Source organism: Mirounga angustirostris, unplaced genomic scaffold, assembly GCF_029215605.1.
Source record: "Mirounga angustirostris isolate CCGP_5_RB_7025 unplaced genomic scaffold, mMirAng1.0.hap1 SCAF_16, whole genome shotgun sequence".
Taxonomy (NCBI): Eukaryota; Metazoa; Chordata; class Mammalia; order Carnivora; family Phocidae; genus Mirounga; species Mirounga angustirostris.
This window is the reverse complement of record NW_026991724.1, coordinates 46,392,475-46,413,540: the sequence shown is the minus strand read 5'-3', so window position 1 is coordinate 46,413,540 and position 21,066 is coordinate 46,392,475. Positions and strand designations below refer to the sequence as shown.

At 46.1% G+C, this 21,066-nt stretch overlaps 1 protein-coding gene across 6 annotated transcripts in view; it reads left to right on the top strand.

Moving 5' to 3' along the window:
* The first annotated feature begins 350 nt into the window (after positions 1 to 350).
* Positions 351 to 21,066, top strand: part of FBXO17 (F-box protein 17) — a 34,380-nt gene continuing 13,664 nt past the window's right edge. For 2 of the 6 annotated variants that reach the window (XM_064580480.1, XM_064580475.1), the window contains exon 1: positions 6,250 to 6,696. The gene's annotated coding sequence lies outside the window, so the exon portion shown is untranslated. Of the gene's footprint in view, positions 488 to 6,244; positions 6,713 to 16,172; positions 16,381 to 21,066 lie in introns of those variants that run through there. The other 4 variants (XM_064580476.1, XM_064580479.1, XM_064580478.1 and 1 more) reach the window with 4 other exon arrangements.

Sequence of the window (21,066 nt, the reverse complement as noted above, 5' to 3'; positions counted from 1 at the left end):
CCCGGTCTCATCACTGACCCTGAGCCATTGACCATCCTGAAACATGTTCCACCTACACCCGGAACCTCAGCAGCTCCGAGGCCGTAACCCTCTTTCGGTGGCTGAGTACCATCCAACTCCCACAGGAAAGAAGAATGCAAATTGGAATCCAATAATAAACAAATTGAAATTCATGGTGTCAGCACTTTTGTGACATGTCAGCATGAGTAATTAGTTTTATAATCATTATAAGATCACACACGACGGCTTTGTCTGCTTGTTGGGTTCTTTACAACATCATTCGCAGGCATCCGATATTCGAATGGTGAGTTGAAGGTGATTGCATTTGGCAGGGGTGTTTAAGCAGTTAGGGAAATCGGGTTGAGAGGAAGCACTGTTGAAATTTTTTTTTTTTCGAAGAACAAAGATTAGTCAGTATTCCTGTCTGTACACAAGGATGGTAGAGAATCTAGAAGCGTGGCAAGATGGCAGCTCGCATGCATTACTGGTGAGTAATGGGTCAACAAAATTTTATGCACATACCTTATTTTAAGTATCACTTCTTTTATTGAGATAGAATTCACACAACAAAAATATTAATCCTTTAAAGGTGTATGACTCAGTGGTTTTTAGCATACTGACAATGTTGTGTAGTTATCATCACTAATTCTGGAACATTCCATCACTTCATTCCCGGCAATCCCCACAGCCCCTGGCAACCACTAATCTACTTTCTGTTTCTGTGAATTTGCCTATTCTGGTCATTCCATATAAAAAGAATCAGTACAACATGTGGTCTTTTGTGTCTGGCTCCTTTACCTTATCACATGCTTTCAAAGTCAATCCATGTCGGGGGTGCCTCAGTGGCTCAGTAGGTTGAGCATCTGCCTTCGGCTCAGGTCAGGATCCCAGAGTCCTGGGATCAAGCCCCACATCGGGCCCCCTGCTCAGTAGGGAGCCTGCTTCTCCCTCTCCCTCTGCCCCTCCCCCTACTTGTGCTCTCTCCCTCTCTCTCAAATAAATAAATAAAATCTTTTAAAAAGAAAAGTTTCATCTGTGTTGTAGCATGGATCACTACTGCCTCCTTTTTATGGCCAAATAAGCCATTCCAATAATTCCATTGTATTACATTTATTCATTAGTTTATGGACATTTTGGTCGTTTCCATCCTTGGGCTATTAGGAATAATCTCGTTATGAACATTTGTGTGCGTGTTTTTGTGTAGACTTATGTTTTCATTTCTCTTCGGTATACACCTCGGAGTGGAATTGCGGGTCACGTGGTAATTCTAACGTTCAACTTTTTGAGGAACTAGCAGACTGTTTTCCAAAGCAGCTGCCCCATTTTATGTTCCCACCAGCATTAGAGTGTGAGGCTTTCAGTTTTTTTAGTATCTTTTTTTTTTAAAGATTTTTATTTATTTATTTGAGAGAGAATGAGAGACAGAGAGCACGAGAGGGAAGAGGGTCAGAGGGAGAAGCAGACTCCCTGCCAGCAGGGAGCCCGATGCGGGGCTCGATCCCAGGACTCCAGGATCATGACCTGAGCCAAAGGCAGTCGCTTGACCAACTGAGCCACCCAGGCGCCCGAGGCTTTCAGTTTTTCCACAACCTCAACAACACTGTTATTGTGCCTTTAAAAATTACAGCCATGCACATACCTCTTGACCCGGCGGTTCTATTTCTAGAAATGTACACTATGTAATACGGTACATATCAGTAATAAATACACTAGGGGCGCCTGGGTAGCTCAGTCAGTTAAGCATCCAACTCTCGGTTTCGGCTCAGGTCCTGATCTCATGGGTTGTGAGATGGAGCCCTGCGTCTGGCTCCCCACTCAGTGGGAGTCTGCTTGGATATTCTCTCCCTCTGCCCCTTCCCCTGCTTGCTCTCTCTCTCTCTCCTTCTCTGTATGTTTTTTTAAAGATTTTATTTATTTATTTATTTGACAGAGAGAGACACAGCGAGAGAGGGAACACAAGCAGGGGGAGTGGGAGAGGGAGAAGCAGGCTTCCCGCTGAGCAGGGAGCCCGATGTGAGGCTGGATCCCAGGACCCTGAGATCTTGTCCTGAGCCGAAGGCAGATGCTTAACAACTGAGCCACCCAGGCGCCCTTCTCCTTCTCTTTAAAATAAATAAATTAATTTTTAAAAGGGCCTCTTTCCTTTAAAAGAATTTTTTTTAAATAACAAATACACTAGGGGCGCCTGAGTGGCTCAGTCATTAAGCGTCTGCCTTCGGCTCAGGTCATGATCTCAGGGTCCTGGGATCGAGCCCCGCATCAGGCTCCCAGCTCGGCGGGGAGCCTGCTTCTCCCTCTGACCCTCCCCCCTCTCATGTGCTCTCTCTCTCTCATTCTCTCTGTCTCAAATAAATAAATTAAAAAAAAAAATCTTAAAAAAAATTAAAAAAAAAAGGGAGTCTCTATGTAGTGATATGGAAAGAGCATGAAACTATATTAAATGATAAATGCAGAGTGTCAAACAGGGAGTATATGGTATGTTATTGTTTGTTTAGAGTGTGTACATGTGAACTATCTCGTCTATGTATAGAAAAGCTCTGCAAGAGCATGTCAGAATCCAGGGAAAAACTGGGGGCAGCTGAGGACACTGGTAGAAGAGAGATTAGCACTGGGAAACCTCTTTCATACTTTTCAAATTTTATACAAGGCAAATATATGATCCTGATCAAAATGAACACAGTGAGAAAGCTTTATAACACTGGAAACTAGGGGCGCCTGGGTGGCTCAGGCGGTTAAGCATCTACCTTCAGCTCAGGTCATGATGTCGGGGTCCTGGGATTGAGCCCCACATCGCTCAGTGGGGAGTCTGCTTCTCCCTCTCCCTCTATCCCTCCCCCACCCCGGCTCTTGTTCTCATTCTCTCTCTCTCTCTCAAATAATAAAAATCTGTAAAAAACAAAACACTGGAAGCCAAACAAAACCTCCCTATAGGCCTGACGTAACCTGGAGGCAGTCTGCCTTGTCCATTTCAATCCTCATCCCTAAGGGAACTGACAACATAGTGAGACAACTAAGGGACTTCCTCAGGTCATTCAGGAATCAGAGGTGTCATCCGGAGATGCTTCGCACCCTCATTTGTATAAAATGAGGGAATACAAAGGGAAATCAACTGACAATAGCAAAGGGCTGGGAAGGAAGCTGTATTCATTTCCCATTGCTGTTGCAACAGATTACCAGAGCCTTAAGGGCATAAAATTACAAAATTTCTTCCTGTACGGTTCTGGAGGTCAGAGTCCAAAATCACTGCCACGGGGCTAAGGTCAAGGTGTTGTCAGGGCTGGTTCTTTCTGGAGGCACTGAGCTTGCTTTTCTGAGCTTCTAGTGGCCACTTTCAGGATAATCTCCCCATCTCAAAATCCTTAACTCAAAAAAAAAAAAAAAATCCTTAACTCAATCACATATGCAAAATCCCTCTTGCCATTCAAGGGATAAGGCATGGCTATGTCTTTGGAGGGGGGGGGGTCATTAATCAGTCCCCGCAGGGACCATCCACACACCAGAGAGTCTAACACATCTCTGGTAGACAGATCAGGTAGAGGCTTGGGGACATGAACCAGAGTGAGGAGGTCATTCATTGCATTCAGGAAAGGGTTGCAGGGAAGAGGAAGCCCAGTACGACCAGGGTTCTAGATAGACAAGAGTGAGAAAAGATAGCCAAGGTGGGCTCAGATGATAATCTGTTCATGCTTTCTGGACCCTGTCCTCCCCCACCTTCCTCAGGGCCCCGGCCACCCAACATTCACGTGCAGGAAAATAAGAACCAGAGGGCAGTTCCCTAAATAGATCCAGCTCTCCGATAGTCTGAGATGCTAACTAGGATGGGTGTGGGCTTCTGAAAAAAGCCAGTCCTAGTCCGGACGGAAGGGTCAGCCTGCAGCAGGGCTCCTGGCCTCTCACCCCCCCCCCCCAAAATGTGAGGCCAGCCTGAAGGCAAGCCCCACACCCAGACACAAAGCTGCCATTCATACTCCAGCTCAGGGCAGAGGCCTGGAGGGAAACAGTCCAGCATTTATAACAGGAAGCACAGCCCCATCGCCCACAGACACTAGCCTTGTCCCTCATCTGAGATTGGGAAGGAACAAGCAAGGTTCACCAGACAGGACCCGGTCGAGGTACGCACACCGTAATCACATGGACTTTTAAAAATTTTTTTTTATTTTTAAAAGATTTTATTTATTTATTTGACAGAGAGAGACACAGCGAGAGAGGGAACACAAGCAGGGGGAGTGGGAGAGGGAGAAGCGGGCTTCCCGCAGAGCAGGGAGCCCGATGCGGGGCTCGATCCCAGGACCCTGGGATCATGACCTGAGCCGAAGGCAGACGCTCAACGACTGAGCCACCCAGGCGCCCCTCACGTGGACTTTTTTAAAAAGTACAGGCCAGTTACCTAGTATATATCCCCCATCTTCAATGGCTGATTGTATCCTGGTTATTAAATGTAGGGTTACATTTTTTTTTCCACAAGAATTCTGCATGGGTAATTTTGTGTATTTTCTATAGTGTCACATCAAGAGACACTTGATGTCATATTGTCCCACTGTTGGCGATACTGTTTAATCATTTGGTTAAGAGGGTGTCTGCCAGGGGTGCCCGGGTGGCTCAGTTGGTTAAGCGTCTGCCTTCAGCTCAGGTCATGATCCCAGGATCCTGGCCCCGCATCAGGGTCTCTGCTCAGCAGGGAACCTGCTTCTCCCTCTCCCTCTGCTGCTCCCCCTGCTTGTGCTCTCTCTCTCTGTCAAATAAAATAAATAAATAAATAAAATCTTTAAAAAAAAAAAAAAAGAGGGTGTCTGCCAGAAACCTGCCCTCACTAGGTAGATACATTTTTCCCATTTATAATGAATAAGTCATCTGTTGGGTAATAATTCTCGACGGTTCTCCAACATTTTACCAATGGTTTTAGCATCCTTTGATGATCCAATTATTTTACTGGGGACCCTCTGTGTCTTTCTAATTTATCTGTAATAAGCCGTATTATTTGTTAGAATAAATTGTTTAGTGCCTCTAAACTTGTATAAGCTATGTAATCTGCACCTGGTCCACAGGAGTTGCTTAATAGTGGTATCATCTTTAAAAATCATCGTTACAATTCGTTATGCACAAACAAACCTGCTTCATAAATCAGGCCCCCAAACTCTTCAAGCAATCAGACCGTGACTAAACTGACATCAGGTTATTTATAACTTCTGTTCCACTAAGTGTGTATTCCTCTGCATAGCACATGATCGTGGAGTCCCATCCTGATCCTGCTGAGGATACTGCAGAACGCTGTACATGGTATAATCATTCTATACCTTTGTAAAATTAAAAAAAAAAAAATCCGAACTCCAAGCCATATAGCCCTAAGCCTTTCAAATAAGGAACTTTGTGTGGATCTGTACTAAAAATACCACCAATAATACAATAATTTTACAACCCACAGGAGAAAATGCTTCTCCTAAGGCGGTTGGGACCGATGAGAGGTCACATTTGTTCGGCGCCGCAAGCGCAGGACCTCGCGCCCTCCTCACGATGGCGCTGTGGGGCTTCGCTGAGGCTCCTAGCAGAGGGGACCTGGGGAACCCATGCTCCAAGCCTTGCCTGGCGTGTGACCCCCAAACAAGAGACTTGCAATGCGTGCAAAGACCACGTAACTCTGGGCCTCAGTTTCTCGTGAGAGGCGTCCTTGGGGTCACGCATAGAAAGCATTTAGCACAGTGCCTGCTGGGAGAGAGCGCTGGGGTAACTGGGACAGGCAACGGTTTACCAGTGCGAGCAAGGCCTGGCGTTCAGAAGCCTGGGGTGCGCCAGGTCAAGCTCTTGAGGTTCCTTGGGCGATCCAGGGCAATCGGAAGGAACTGGGGCTGGGGCGGCCCAAGAGGTCATGAGAGAAATGGGTCGGGGCCCCATCCTTACTGGTACTGAACCTCGGATTAATTCATTTGCCTACAGTTTAGGGGAGTGGGTGGGTTTCTAAAGCAGGGACGCACGGGTTGTCGCTGCCGCAGAGAAGTGTGTGTGGGAGAGAGGGTCCACTCAAGAACAGAGCCAGGCTTCTGAGACTCTACGCTGGGGACCCGGTGCAAATGCGAGAGAATCCCTATGGATGGGCACTTGATTCAGTTTCACATCAGGCCCAGGGTCGGAGTCACAGCTAAGCCATTTACAGCACTGGCCAGATGGTGGGAGAGACTTCTCGAATGGCGGAGGCGGCTGCAGGCAGGAGGCCGGAATGAGAAGGAGACAAGATTTGGGGGGAGGAGGCAGGGGGAACCAGGCCCACGGCGGAGGCTCTCGGGGAGGTGGACCTCGCCCGACGGAGGTGGCTGGGGTGGGCACCGGGACCGCGGTGGCAGATCGCAGGGCTTCCGGCAGCAGGTACCCACGTGGGCCAAGTGTAGGCCCTCCAAGGGGCGGGCCCCGGGATCCCGGAGCGCGGGGGCTGCGTCTCCTCCCCGCCGGCCTCGCGGCAGCTGGGCCCTCCCCCGGCGCCCGCCGCCTCGCGGAGCCCGCCCCTGCCTCGCGCCCGCCCGCCGCAGCCGCCCGCCCGCAGATCTCCCAGCCGCCGGCCCCCACCCCCGCAGAGGACCGACTGCCCAGACCGCCGGTCCCGGGGCTGCCTGGGTCGGGCCGAGCCCAGGGAGCCCCCTGACTGCCTCCCAGAGCTGGGTGGGTAAAGGGATCTTAGCCCGCCGCCGCCTCCGAGCGGGCCGCCAGGTGAGCGCCGGGACAGGTAGGGACGCAGGTCGGGACCCCCGTGTCCCGTCCCCACTCCCAGCCGGGGAGCCCGGGGAAGGACTTCCGCCCTAGACCCTGCCGGGAGGGGCGGGTCCCCGGGAGTCCTGTGCCCCAGCCCCGCTCCCTGGGCCCTGCCGGGGTCCTAGGCTGCGCCCGCCCACTGCGCCCCTTTAAATCCAGAGCCACGCAAACGTTTGAAAAGCCCCAGGTGGTACCGAAAGGGCTTTGCTTTTAAAACGCCCACGCCTTCCACCCCGTTGCTCCTCGGCGGAGGCCACCCTGGGATAAATTCCCGCCCCCCGCCCCCCCCCCCCAATGTACCCGATCAACACGTGTATACGGCAGCGCCCGAAAGGCCAGACCACTTTTTACCAGTTCTGGTTTCTGTCTCTCCTGGCTGGCGGCCCCTTCGCAAAATCGGTGAATCAGAAGTCTCCCAACACCGGTGCTTGATTTAGCAAGTTTGTTTTTAGCTGCGGCCGCTCTTCCCAATTTAAATTTTGTTCTTCTAAGTGAACTTTTGCAAGTGTTGAGTAATAATCTTGTAACGCCCCGTATCTTGTTCTTTCAATCTGGATCCTTCAACTTTAGATAGCTTCTGGTAACTAACAACTTGGAAAGACTGCGGTATTAGGAACCTACTTTTACAATAAATAATTTTTTAAGTGCCCCGGTATGACACAAGAACAAAAGACTGATAAGGCAGACAAAGCTTTGCATCAAGCACAGCCCTTGAAAAAGCAGCCCCCCGGCCCCACAGTCAGTTAAAATTTTATGTAATTAAATGACTTTTCAGAAATGGCAAAAGTAACTTGTGATCTGTGGTGCGTCGTTTTAAACCTTTGCTCCTTTTTATTTTTCTGGTAGTCACTTCCAGATCTTTAAAGCAAATTCTGGGATGATTTCTTATTTTGTCAACTTTTAGACAATGTCCAGTAATCCCTTACTAAAAATAGAGAGAGACAGCTTTACTAGTGTCCAAGTTTCCCTCCTCCCTGGATAATCACACATTCCTTTTTGTTTCTCTATTGGCTGCTTTTGTAACATCAAAAAACAAAACAAACAACAACAACAAAAAACCACCCTTTTAAACGTGTTCCTTGTCCATTAAATATTTATAGGATCTATTGACTCCCCATTTTGTGAGTCCTGGCTGAGGAATCTGCTTTAATAATATTTTTTAAATAAAGTTTTTATATTTATTTAAATACTAATTTTTTCATCCAATCAAGTCATATATGTGGTTCACAAATCAAATAGAAATGAATCTACCTTTTTTTCCCTATTATAGAGGCACTGTCTCTCTAAGAAAATGGACGGGACAGTTAGTGTTTTAAACTAAAAGGGATTAGGGAGCCATGACCACCCCTAGCAGGATGTGAGTCCCCAATTTTGTCAGAAACCGCTACAAAAGACCTTTTTGAGACAATGGGGGAAATTGTTCGCGGACTGAATATTAGATAGCAGGATGAATTTCTCTTAAGTAATGGTGTTCAGTGGTAGTGTAGACCTATAGTGCCCCCTTATTCCTTCTTAATTTTTTATTTAAATTCAATTTAGTTAACATATAATGTACTGCTGGTTTCTACTGGGTAGAATTTAGTGATTCACCAGTTGCATATAACACCCAGTGTTCATCACCCCTTATTCTTTCTTAGAAGATGCCCGTTGAAGTATTTAAGAGTTCATCAAAGGACAGAAAGCAAATATGGCAAAACGTGGAACATATAGAGATGTTCATTTTACCATTCTTTCAACTTTTCCATGTGATGAAACTTCTATGGTAAAATTTGGGGAAAATAAAGTAAGACAAGGGAGGAACTAAGAAGGAGATCAGGATGTCCGCACAGCGGGAGGAACTCTGGAGTCCTCCGCACCCAGGTTCACATCCCAGCTCTGCCGCTTGGGTGTCAGGTGACCTTGGGTCCATGGATCCACTTCTCCAAGCCTCAGTTTCCCCAGCTGAAAAATGGTACTTCCCTCACGGAGCTGTCTGTGATACTTCCGTGAGATTTTGCAAAGCCTTCGATTCATGTGTAGACCAATTATGGGCAGTTAAACCCCAGCTGTTAGTTTGTGAAGGATTTTTCTCAATTACCATAGTGTGCTATTAGCTAACATCATAACCACAGTTGCGCCCTTCCTTCTACTCTTTTTTTCTTCGAGATAGATTTTTTTTTTTAATGTAGGCTCCACGCCCAGCACGGGACTTGAGCTCACAAACCCTGAGATCAAGAGTCAGCGTTCTACTAACTGAGCCACCCAGGCGCCCTGAGATAGATTTTGAACTGGCATTTCTTTTTCCTTTATAAAATTGACCCAATGGCTCTGATCTTGACGTTGCTCATTTTTTGCCCTGCTGTGTTTGGTCCTGACTTCCTAGGCCCCGGTGCCCTGTGCCCCTATTCCTGTAGTTGGGTTTTTTTTTTTTAAGATTTTTATTTATTTATTTGACAGAGAGAGATAGCGAGAGCAGGAACACAAGCAGGGGGAGTGGGAGAGGGAGAAGCAGGCTTCCTGCCGAGCAAGGAGCCCAATGTGGGACTCGATCCCAGGACCCTGGGATCATGACCCGAGCCGAAGGCAGACGCTTCACGACTGAGCCACCCAGGCGCCCCCTGTAGTTGGGTTTTAATGACGGCATGATTCTGATAGGGAGGTGAGGTGCGCGCTCCAATCCCACAGCTGGACGTGATCTGCAAACGTAGTAACTAATGACGTCCGGGGCCAGGCCTTGATCGCGCTTGATTTTCCCGTAACCACAAAAAGGTGGGAATTATTAGAAGTCTGCATTGTCTTATCTAAAACTTTGGGGCCCGGATGTTAGACTTTCTGAATGTGAGGCAAGTCATGGGGAACCCATTCTGAACGTTACAGAAGACCCCTGGTGGGGCTGGGGAGCGCCGTGTAAACAAAGACTCTGGTATTTTCTTCAGTGAAATGCATGTTCGGAATCAGTGGGATAATCAAATCTCACCTCAGTTTGACCCAGTTCTGCCACCAAATGGGTCTGGGAAAGATTCGGATTTCAGAGCTTTTGGATTTAGGGACTGGAGAGAGGGGTTGGGTACCTGTATGTTTCTCATTTTAGGGAGAGGAAATTCCACTCAGAGAGGGAAGGCCATTTCCCCAAGGTCATGAACAAGAGTTTGGGGTGGGGCTGAGCCAGGGCTGACTGACCATAGAGAACCTGCAACGCTCACCTCTCCCCAGGGCGCCCCCCATGGCCTGTCACCAGCAATTCCCAAAAGCAATGTCCCTTGCTCTTCCTGTGATGCCTTCTCGCCCAGAAATATCACTGCTGCCTCCTGGGAATGAGATGATGCACAGAAAGAATTTTCCAGAGTGCCTTGCACAAAGAAAGCCCTCGGCAAATGTGAACTGTAATTTGTGCTAAGATGCAATGAGACTGTTTCTTTCTTGGGTTCAATAACATCAGTGGTGTTTATCGATAGCATTAGTATTTTTTAGATTACGAAATAGAACATCCGTCCAGACAGGAAAGTATATAAAACAGATGTAGGGTTTAACAAAGAATTGTGAAATATGTAACCAGGGCCCAGGTCAACCGCAAGGACGTTGTCAGCCCCAAAAGCTTCCCTGGGCGCATCTGGTTAATAGCCCTCTCCCTCCCTCGGTGCGGAACAACCACCCTGACTTTTATGATACTCATTTTCCTATTTTGCTCTTCTTTCTATGGTTTTAGTACCTATGTGTACACCTATAAACAATATTTGATTCGTTTAGCCTGTTTGTGAACTTTCTAAGAGTAGTGCCGTTGGTGTTGAGTAGATAATTTACCATCCAAGCCAGGAAATTTTGGAAGCAATAGGGGCCGCTAATTACCCTAATTACCCTGGGACTGCCCCAGGCAACTCAGGCTGTCTGGTTGTCCTAGGACTAACACCGTAGGTGCCTTGTGTTCAGCGTCTTTCACCCCAAATGAAGCTTTGGAGGTTCATCCATGTCGTTGTGGGTGCTTGACGTTAACTCCTGTTTATTGCTACTTAGCATACCTTTCTGTGACTCCCTTAATTTACTTATACATCCTACCCAGATGGGCATCTGGGTCATTTCCAGACGGGAGCTATTAGAAACAGTCGTGTCATGAATATTCTAGTACATGTGTACTGGAGCTGGGGTCAAATTGCTGGGTCACGGAACAGGCACATTTTCAACTTCGGTTAAAAAATGCCCATCTTGTTTCCACAGTGGCTAGACCAATTTATACCCCCATCAAGACTGCGGGTGAGTGCTCGCTGATAGCATTTTAAGTAAATTATGGTGACAGTTTGCACTGATTGGTTGGTTGGTTGGTTGGTTGAAAAAAAAGCATATTCTTTCCTTGCATTTAAGTTAAAATATACCAAAAAAGCCAAAGGAACTTTACCTCCCACTTCATCCATGCCATGACCTAGAGGGCACTTGGGTCATGGAGGGGGTAATAATGAAATGACAGAGAAATAGAGAGAGGGATCCGGAGCCAAGCATCTCGGTCTCCCCCTCCCCCCACCTTCATTTCCCATCTTTTGTTACTTGTACATTTATTTTCACAGTGTCAAGGTTGATAACGTCTACAGTCTGTTCTGTTACCATATTTAAGTCTTCCAGGCTTTCACTGTCGAGTTTCCAGGGTTTTTGTGACAGCTTTAGTGAGATGTAATTTACATACCATAAAAGTCAGCCCTTTTAAAGTGTACAATTCAGTGATTTTTAGTGAATTTACAGGGCTGTGCAGACATCACTAGTTTTAGAGCATTTCTGTCACCTCCAAAATATCCCCTGTGCCTATTTGTGGTCACTTCCCTGTTCCCAAGCCCAGCCCCAGGCAACTACTAATCTTTCTGTAACTTTAGACATTGTCATTTTTGGACATTTCATATAAATACATCATACAATATGTATTGGCTTCTTTCGCTTAGTGTGCTACTTGGGGGTTCATTCATCATGTATTATGTACCAGGACTCCATTCGTCTTATTGCTGAACAGTGTTCCATTGTATGGATAGACCACATTTTGTTTATCCATTCACCAGTTGATGGACATTTGGATTGTTTCCAATAGATAATGCTGCTATGAATGTATTTTTATTTCTCCTGGGTAGACAGTCTAGTGGTAAAAATTGCTGGGTTTCATGGAAAGCTTATGTTTAACTTTTTTTTTTTAATGTTCACCTTTTAAAGAAACTAACCAACTGTTTTCCAAAGTGGCTGTACCATTATATATTCCCACCAGCAACATGTGGCCATTCCAGTTTCTCCAGGTACTCGCCAATCTTTTGAACAATAGCCATTCTGGTGGGCATGAGATGGTGTCTCATTGTGATTTTAATTTTCATTTCCTTGATAATAATGATGTTGAGCATCTTTTCGTGCGCCCGTTAGTCATATGTGTATCTTCTTTGGCAAAAATGTCTTTTCGAATTTTTTTTTTCTATTTTTAAATTGGTTTGTTTGTCTTACTGTTGAATTTTAAGTGTTCTTTATATATTCTGGGTATGAGTCTTTTATTTTTTTTTAAAGATTATTTATTTATTTATTTATTAGAGAGTGAGCAGGAGAGAAACAGCATGAGAGGGGAGAGGGTCAGAGGGAGAAGCAGGCTCCCTGCTGAGCCGGGAGCCCGATGCGGGACTCGATCCCAGGACCCCGGGATCATGACCTGAGCTGAAGGCAGTCGCTTAACCAACTGAGCCACCCAGGCGCCCCTGGGTATGAGTCTTTTATCAGATATATGATTGGGAGGTATATTCTGCCAATCTATAGCTTCTCTTTTCATTTCCTCAGTGGTGTCTTTTGAAGTGCAAAAGTTTTCAATTTTGATGTTTTATTAATCAATTTTTTCCTTATATGGATCACACTTTTGGAGTTATAGCTAAGAAGTCTTTGCTTAACCCAAGATCATGAGATTTTTCTCCTATCCTCTTCTAAAAATTTTATGATTTTTAACTCTTACATTCAGGTGTATGGCTTATTTTGAGTTGATATTTGTATATGGTATGAGGTAAAGGCCTAAATTCATCTTTTTTGCATGCAGATTTCCCATCATCATATGTTGAAAAGACAATCTTTATGCTAAGAGACCAGATCTTAAATGTTCTCACCACAAAAAAGAAATGATAATTAAGTGACATAATTAGAGGTGTTAGCTAATGCTAAAGTGGTAATCACACTGCAATATATAAATGTGTCAAATCAACACATGCACCTTAAATTTACTCAATGTTATATGTCAGGTATATATATATAGATATAATCTTTTTCTTCTGAAAACCAGTAAACAGGTCTATCTAAGGAGAATGCCTCTAGTCTCCAGGTCAGATGGACTCTTTTCTCTTGCACTTTGTCAAACGGACATAGCATGGATAGAGTTAGTGTATATCATATTTGGACCATGACTTTCTTAAGCAGTTTTTTGTTTTTCCTGCAGTTTGTCATAGCTTTAATTTTTCCCTTTTTTTTAAGATTTTTTTTTTTTTTAAGTAATCTCTATACCCAACATGGGGCTCAAACTCACAACCCTGAGATCAAGAGTCACATGCTCTACTGACTGAGCCAGCCAGGTGCCCCTTTAATTTTTCCCTTTTGAGAAAAGTACATTCCTGTTTCTAACTCATCCAATCTATTTTGGGGAATTTTTTTTCTTCTAGAAGATATTCTTCTTTTCATAATATCCTGTTCTTACGGTGTTTTGAATATCTTCTCTAATCTAAGTATACCCAGGGCCAGCTACATAATTTGCAGGGCCCAATGCAAAATACATATGCAGGCCCCTTGTTTAAAAATGATTGAAAATATCTCACTGGCCACAGCAGAGCATTACAACAAGCATGGAGTCCCTGCAGTGCAGGGCCATGTGTCTCTGTGCAGGTCACATCCCTATGAAGCCTAAAGCCAGCCTTATGTGTTCCTTTGGCCCTCCAAATTGCTGTTTCCTCTGGGGTCAGTTCACTATAGTTCTGCCTGTTTACCTTAATACTTCTCTTTCAGGCTGCTAGTTTTCTTCAAGCATCTGGTGATCCTTGCTTGTCCAATCACATTTTCAGACAAACAAGGGGCTGGGTGACTTTTTCAAAGTCACTAGTATGACGGGGCACCTGCCTGGCTCAGGTGGTAAAGCACATGACTCTTGATCTTGGGGTCATGAATTTGAGCTCCACATTGGATATAAAGACTACTTAAGAAAATAATTTTTTTTTAAAGTAAGTGATATGAAATTTAGGGCTGTTATAAATATAGTCCTGCTTTCCTATTGGCTTCTTTGTCCAGTTGAAGGGATGACTGAGAACTCTGTGTTTTGAGACAACACTTATTAGCGTTAGTATGGAAGAAGCCAGTCTTTGCTGGGAGCTCACTCCCAGATGCCAGGGTGGGAAGGGCTACACTCAGGGATACCAGCAGCCTGGGCACGTCCCAGAGGCTTCATCCAGTTCCTTTAGAGAACAATCATCCCGTATGGTTTTGTTTTTCTTGTGTGTGAATGTTGGGCAGCCTGAGATCTGTGTGGCAAAACATGAAGGTGGGAGGAGAGGGAGCAGGGAGCCCCTGGGCACAGTTTTTTTCAAAGATGGACTAACCTCTGTCCTCACTCTGCCCTCTCACTCCTGGCCTGCATGCCTACTCCAGCCTGCCCCCCCCCCTTTGGACCCCTGACTGTGTGGGTCCAAAGCCTCTGGAGGTCCTTGAGACTCCCTTGTCCCCAGTTTGAGTTCAATCCTAGCCCTGACACTTCTGTCTGCTTTCTGCCTTTCTGAAATCTAGTGAGATTTCTTTTTTGTTGATAGGCTCCCTTCCATTCACTTTGCTTTTTCGTGCCTTTGCTATCCCTAGAGAGGATACCCTTTGAGAGGGAGATCAGACTGCCCAGAGTCCAATTCCCACTCCACTTCTGACTGCCGTGTGGCCTTATGTGAGTCATTTTGCCTCCCTGGGCCTCGGTTTCCTCATGGTGTGAAGATCAGCTGGGCTAGGATAGAAGTCACAAAATGGCCATGCGCATTCAGTTCCTGGGTCTGCAGATCTGTCTTATCTGGGCCATAATGTGTTTTCACTTCTCTTCTTTTATGCATTGCTAACATTGAAAAATTGGGTGATTTCTCATAAAAGCTGGGATTTCCAGTTTCTTTTGAAAAACCTGAAGATGGGGCTAAAGTGGGCCCATCTACCTACTTAGCGGGAAATTCGCCAGAGCGAGTATCCGCACAGTCTTCAGGCTAGCGGCACCCTCTGGTTTGCTGGCCTTCCCTGCTCCCTGTTTTCTTCCACCCAGCGGTCTCATTTAGGATATTGCCCATCTGTCATTGGCATTTGACCTTGGTATTCCCGGGATACTATTTACCGAGCCTCTAGCACAGGACCAGGCACATATGACTGTTATTATGAGGCCAGCCAGAGGCAGCAGTGTGAGTGGAGGCTCAAATCCAGCCCTTGTTCTGATTGCCAGGCTATGCTACCCCAGGGCTGCATTCACCAGAAGGGATGCCTTTTTAAAAAACCTACCCAAGACTGGGACGCCCGGGTGGCTCAGTTGGTTGAGCGCCCGACTCTTGGTTTTGGCTCAGGTCGTGATCTCAGTGTCGTGAGATCGAGCCCTATGTCCACACCCAGCAAGGAGTCTACTTCTCCCTCTCGAGTGCCCCTCCCCCTGCTCACTCTTGCATGCCCTCTCTCTCTCTCTCTCTCTCTCTCTCTCTGATTTTTAAAAAATCTACCTAAGACTAGGGGCGCCTGGGTGGCTCAGTTGGTTAGGCGACTGCCTTCGGCTCGGGTCATGATCCTGGAGTCCCGGGATCGAGTCCCGCATCGGGCTCCCTGCTCGGCAGGGAGTCTGCTTCTCCCTCTGACCCTCCCCCCTCTCATGTGCTCTCTCTCTCTCATTCTGTCTCAAATAAATAAATAAAAAAAATCTTAAAAAAAAAAAATCTACCCAAGACTAATAAAAGCTAGTATAGGCCCTGGTTATCAATAGCTCGGTCTGCCTTCTTGAAGGGGAAGCCACACTCAAATCTTTGAACATGCGAACAATTCTAAAGAGCAAAGAATTTTGATCTTGTCTTACTGCTGGTTCTTATGTAACCTATATGTTGCAGGTCAGAAACCACAGCAGCGCCACAGTTCAAGAGCAAAGGCTTGAAATTAATAAGGGAAAATGTCAGGTAGAGGGAACTCTCCCAAAGGCATGATAAACAAGCCATTCTGTCAAAAATTAAAAAGACAGTTGACAGTAGCAGGTGCCAGCAACATCTCCTCCGTTGTTGATGGGAATACAAATGGCACAACTGTGCTGAAAAAAATTATTGCGTGTTTTCTTGTAAAGTGAAATATACACTTAATATATGGTCCAAGAATTTCACTCCTAGGTAGTTACAAAAAATGAAAATGTATGTCCACACAAACACTTGTACATGAATGTTCATTGCAGCTTTTTTTTTAAATATATTTTATTTATTTGACAGAGAGAAAGCACAGCAGGGGGAGCGGCAGAGGGAAAGGGAGAAGCAGGCTCCCTGCTGAGCAGAGAGCCCAACGTGGGGCTCGATCCCAGGACCCTGGGATCATGACCTGAGCCAAAGGCAGACGCTTAACTGACTGAGCCACCCAAGCGCCCCAACAGCTTTACTCATAGTAGCCCCCCAAGAGGGAAACACCCCAGTGTCCATCATGGTGAGTGGATAAACAGCTTGTGGTTTACCTGTTCAATGGATAGTGCAACAACGTGGGTGGATCATGCAGATGTTACCCTGAAGGAAAGAGACACAAGGAGCCTGCACTATATGTATCAGAGTCCACAATCAGGAGACTGAAACCACACTCATTTGGAGGGAGAATGTTTACAGAATTATTAATTATAGCAGGGAAATAGCTGCTAAGAAATAAAGAGAATGCTAAAGAATACAGAAATAGGAGACATAAGGAGTGGCCACTGCCTCTACAATCCAAGATTGATGCATTTATGCATCTTTCTCAAGCATAAAAGATGCAGGACATCTTTTGAGAAAGATGACAGTCCCAGACCCAGATGTCATTTGAGCACTCTTGGAGGAGGCTCACAAAGGGCAAAGGAGTCCCTGTGATGCTGCACCTTGAACTTGATGGAAATTCACCTTCTGGAACTTGCCAGAAGTCCATCCTCTGGGAGGCTGGGGAAGGCAGTTCACAAGGAAGGGTCTTACTCCAGGCACTAGGAAACTGCCTGAGGTGGGTGCCAGAGCAAGGTGCCGGCCGCGGGGTGTTGCCGACTGCCGGGCGCTGGAGAGGCTTGCACACTGCAGGAGCGGGGCCTGGGGGAACCTGGGGGAACCAAGTCTGGAAGCTGACCAAAAAAAAAAAAAAGGTGGGGGGGTGCTTCTTCCTGTAATGTTCCTCTGGCTCCCTCTACTGGAGAAACTCAAAATGTCAGCCGGCACAGGAAAAAGATTTAAATGGCCAAACTTGGCACCTTGGGGCCGTAAGGCAGTCAATTGCCAACTGGCACATTATATGATTCCATTTATTCCAGATCCCAATTTTTCTAGAAAAGAGTTATTACAGTGATAGAAAGCAGATTAGCGGTGGCCCTGGGGTGGAAATCGGTGGGGTAAGGAGGGACAGGGAAGGGGTAAACTTTTTGGAGTGACGGAAATGTTCCATATCCGGGTTGCCATGACAGTTACACGGTGGTATACAGTTATAACTCAAATTGTACCCTTGAAACGTGTGCATTGTATTGGATGTAAATTATACATCAATAAGGGTTCTTTTTTAAAGGGACCCATTCTGGGAAACGTAGGGCTTGTGTACAAATATAAATAGAAAAATGCACACGTGTGCACAAACACAGCGCGGATGCACCCCGAATCCCCCACCGCAATAGCCCAGCTTACACTGTGGTGTGTATCTCTCCGTGAGGTATTACCAGAAGTAGTATTGTTGTCATTGGCTTTGTGGCTTGCTCCCTTACTCTCTCTGAGGAGTTCACGTTCAACGTGGGTGCTATGGGGAGTTGGCAGAGTTTAGAGGGGGCAGTGACCATCACAGGTGCCCACTCCCTTCTCTCATTCCCTCTCTCCCCAAAGTGAATCCGCAGAGGCATCTCACCTTAGGTTCTAATGCTTTCGGATTATCAAATCCTCATCTTTAGAATGAAAACTTATTAGTTGCTTCATTATCATTGGGTCTTATTCCTTGAGTCCTGAGCATGACTTAGGGATATCACAGCAACCCTATTTGAAGTAGAAGAAGTAGTTATCCCCATATTACAGGCAAGAAAACTGAGGCTCAGAGGTCAGCAGCCTACCTACAAGATGCCGAGAAAGAGGCAGAATCGGGATTTGAACCCAGATCATTTGCCCCCATGGGAGCTCCTGATCACCACCTGTCCTGCTGGGGGCAGAAGCCCCAGGTCCTGAAAACCCTCAGAGGCTCCTTGCCCTCCACAGATGGGTCCTAATAGGCTTTACAGATACTGAATCTTCCACAGTTGGGTCTTTTCTCTCCCCGTGATGGTAAAATGGAAATTTTCAAGCATATAGGAAAGTTAATTATACAGGGAATAAACACTAACTCCTAAGGAGAGACAGTGACAATGCCCACATGTTTTTTAGCCTGATCCTGAAGTATCACACCTCATAGTAATAGTTTGTTCAGTCTTCCATGTTCTTAAAACAAAACAAGTTAGTGAAATGACATCTCAAGGGCAAAAAGGTATCAATACCACAGCAAGTAAAAACGTATGCTGATAAATATGTAAGAGTGACCCGTAAGTTAGTCTAGTAGACTCTTAGCTGATAAAATCAATAAAATCATTTTTTTTTAAAGATTTTATTTACTTATTTGAGAGAGAGAATGGGAGACAGAGAGCATGAGAGGGGGAGGGTCAGAGGGAGAAGCAGACTCCCTGCCGAGCAGGGAGCCCGATGCGGGACTCGATCCCGGGACTCCAGGATCATGACCTGAGCCGAAGGCAGTCGCTTAACCGACTGAGCCACCCAGGCGCCCAATAAAATAATTTTTTAAATCAACTAAAAACTGCTAAAATTAATAAAGATGAAAACCCATACAAATTAAGTCATAAAATCAATAAAGTCGAAACACCATATAAAATGAAGACCATTTAATGAATCAGGAACCTTGAAGATGACATTCTACTATTTGGTCTGTGTCAGAAGTGGGCTGTAGCTGGAGAGAGAGAAAAGCCTGCGGGGGGATCCTCAGCTGTGCAGTCCCCCAGCTGAGTATCCCTGACCCAGGCACTGGGGGGCGGGACCCAATAGGCCTTCAGATGACCCCGCCCCACCACTGTCTGACGCCAAGACTGGAGAGCCCCTGAGTACGGCTGACCTCTGCCCCGGCGATTCCCAGAGCCAGAAAAAAAAATAATCATAAAATAATGGTTATTGTGAGTGTATTCCAGCAAACACACCGTGTCAATGGTATCATCACTGAGTCATGGAGATATTTTGGGGCAAAATTTTCCAGTCACTATAAAAAGGTCTCTGGCCCTACACAATTTGAGGAACTACTGAGGAGAGAGATAAGCTAGCTCACTCGTTTCCAGGGGTGCCTTTATTTTGAATAGTGCCATATTTTGTTTGAGAACTCTGGGGAGAGCTTTTTGGACATATTTTTTGTTCCTTTCCGTGGACTCCCATCTCTTTTTATTGTTACTGTTTTTACTAAACCTTTTACAGAAAGTACCTAAAGCTGTACGGCCTGATGAATGTTTACAAGTAAATACACACATATAGACAGCCCTCAGTTCAGGAAACAGAAACAAAATGCTTTCTAAATGAGTATACCTCTGCCTGGTTAGAATTTTTTTAATGTTTTTTTTTTTTTTCTTAAGATTTCATTTATGTATTTGAGAGAGCGCGGGAGGGGGGAGAGGCAGAGGGAGAGGAAGAAGCAGACTCTTCTTCTGGCAGGGAGCCCAAGGTGGGGCTCGATCCCAGGATCATGACCTGAGCCAAAGGCAAATGCTTAACCGACTGAGCCACCCAGGTGCCCCGTGCCCGGTTAGAATTTTTAATGCTGCCCCTGATGAGAAACAGTGGGTGCCCTGACTGCAGACACAGACCAATCTGGTTAGAATTTTTAATACTGCCTGAAATTCTCTTGCAGAGAATTTTTTTTTAAGATTTTTTTTTTTTTTAAGTTATCTCTACACCCAACTCGGAGCTTGAACTCACAACCCTGAGATCAAAAGTCACACACTCCACCGACTGAGGCACGTAGTCACCGTGAAATGAGTCATCGAGTCATCAACCACAATTTCAAGATGCAAAAGATTCCAGAGATTTAAATAAAACCAAATAAAGGTATTACACCAACAAAAACACCTGTAGTCACAATAGCTGTAATGTGGAAGCCATCCATGTCCGTCAGCAGATGAATGAATAAACAAAATGGAATATTACTTGGCCTCAAAAAGGAAGGGAATTCTGACACAGGCTACAACATGGATGAACTTTGAGGACGTTACGCTGAGTGAATAGGCCAATCACAAAAAGACAAATACCATGGGGCGCCTGGGTGGCTCAGTCGGTTAAGCGTCTGCCTTCCGCTCGCGTCAGGATCCCAGGGTCCTGGGATCGAGCCCCGCGTCGGGCTCCCTGCTCAGCGGGGAGTCTGCTTCTCCCTCTGCTCCTCCCCACCCTGCTTGTGCTCTCTCTCTCTCTCTCAAATAATAAATAAAATCTTTAAAAAAAAAAATCTAGGGCGCCTGGGTTGCTCAGTCGTTAAGCGTCTGCCTTCGGCTCAGGTCATGATCCCAGGGTCCTGGGATCGAGCTCCACATCGGGCTCCCTGCTCCACGGGAGGCCTGCTTCTCCCCCTCCCACTCCCCCTGCTTGTGTTCCTGCTCTCACTATCTCTCTCTCTGTCAAATAAATAAATAAAATCTTTAAAAAAAAAAAAAAATCTAAAGAAAAAGATGGGGAACCACCCAAATGCCCATCAGTGCGTTCCTGGATAAGTAAATTACAACATAACCACCACAGAATTAAACAAAATGCAGCTCTAAAAAAGAATGGGGAAATGTAGTGGTTTGGAAGAATCTTCAAGATACGTTCTTACTGGGGCGCCTGGGTGGCTCAGTCGGTTAAGCGTCTGCCTTCAGCTCGGGTCATGATCCCAGGGTCCTGGGATCGAGCCCTGTGTTGGGCTCCCTGCTCTGCGGGAAGCCTGCTTCTCCCTCTCCCTCTGCGTGCCTCTCTGCCTACTTGTGCTCTCTCTCTCTCTGTCAAATAAACAAATAAAATCTTTAAAAAAAAAAAGATCTTGGGGCGCCTGGGTGGCTCAGTCGTTAAGTGTCTGCCTTCGGCTCAGGTCATGATCCCAGGGTCCTGGGATCGAGCCCCGCATCGGGCTCCC